A 1,308-nucleotide genomic window follows, 5' to 3' on the forward strand; every position below is an offset into this window, starting at 1 on the left:
CCTGCCTGTCAAAGTTACATTTTATGAATCCCAACAACTATGTCTACATTTTCAGAAAGAATTATTTGTCTCCTTTTTACGGTTTGGCCGTGAGCTCGAGTTAAAAATAAAAATAAAGGTTATTTTTTACTGCTGCACGCACTCTAGCCAGCTGACGCTTTCACTCTAACTTTGAAGAAAAAGTGATTTGCACTCCTCCTTTGAGTGCTCACAGTTTGAAAAGTTTACATGTTATGTAAAAACAGTTCCTGTCTTTGAGAGAGCAGAAGTTTTCCTCCGTTTTACAGTTTGAATCACATTTCTACGTGCAGGTATGAGAGAGCTGGATGACTCAGAAAAAAGGTGCAATTTTGTCGAAAAAAGGTGGGTTTCTAAAGAAAATTCCAATGCATTTCTAATGCATTATTTATTCCCAGTTTTTTGGGAATAACTTTGGGAAAAATTGGAATTTTAACACCAAAAGTCATAGCACCCCTTGCGGGATCAAGACGCACGTTTTGATGTATATATTACCAGGGTTTTCTCAAAGCTGTGGGACGAGTTACGCGCCGAAATTTGGCGGAAGAATAATAAACCCGAAACAGAAGATTAATACATGCCTCGGGGCTCTAGCTGTAGACGAGCCAACGGAAACACTCTTGTACAGTGTCACACTCAAATATGTCCCCTGGCCAACTTAAACTAGGAACAACAATCCTATTGTTACATCTTTTCTTTTTTTGTTTTGAAGTTAAGTCCCTTTTTCTCTTCTTGAAAATATATCCCACATATGACCATCAGACTTAGTCTTAGAAATAATAAAGTGCATTTGCATCATCATCAGGGAATATTAATTAGGAATAACATTTGGAACAAATAAATCAAAATATCCTCAGTGGATTCCTGTGCAACTCGACTAATTTGTACCAAGAAATGAACATGAAAACATTCATTAACAAAAACTCATTTTCATTGAATTTGTAAAAAAAATTACGTCATAATTTCGATTAGCACAGTTTCCGTAGTGTAGTGGTTATCACGTTCGCCTCACACGCGAAAGGTCCCCGGTTCGAAACCGGGCGGAAACAATAGGTTTTGTCAACCGTGCTAATTCTTTATTAATTACTAATATCGCTCTAATTTCCCCTATTTCCCCGACCGCCAGAAGTGTGTAGTTTCCGTAGTGTAGTGGTTATCACGTTCGCCTCACACGCGAAAGGTCCCCGGTTCGAGACCGGGCGGAAACATTAGAGTATATGGTGATTATGGGATTTCTGATGCCTGATTGGGGCCGATGTGTCTCACATGTACCAGTGTTGTTGAACTACA

The 1,308-nt window shown here is 38.9% G+C and overlaps 2 non-coding genes across 2 annotated transcripts; both read left to right on the forward strand.

Moving 5' to 3' along the window:
- The first annotated feature begins 994 nt into the window (after nucleotides 1-994).
- trnav-cac (transfer RNA valine (anticodon CAC)) lies at nucleotides 995-1,067 on the forward strand. The gene has a single exon. It is a non-coding gene; the product is annotated as a tRNA-Val (tRNA).
- An 86-nt stretch (nucleotides 1,068-1,153) lies between these two features.
- On the forward strand, nucleotides 1,154-1,226 carry trnav-cac (transfer RNA valine (anticodon CAC)). The gene has a single exon. It is a non-coding gene; the product is annotated as a tRNA-Val (tRNA).
- Nucleotides 1,227-1,308: the final 82 nt, after the last annotated feature.

This window comes from Seriola lalandi, unplaced genomic scaffold (assembly GCF_002814215.2).
Source record: "Seriola lalandi dorsalis isolate HSWRI2012SDOR001 ecotype SW California unplaced genomic scaffold, Sedor1 jcf7180002054341, whole genome shotgun sequence".
Classification (NCBI taxonomy): domain Eukaryota; kingdom Metazoa; phylum Chordata; class Actinopteri; order Carangiformes; family Carangidae; genus Seriola; species Seriola lalandi.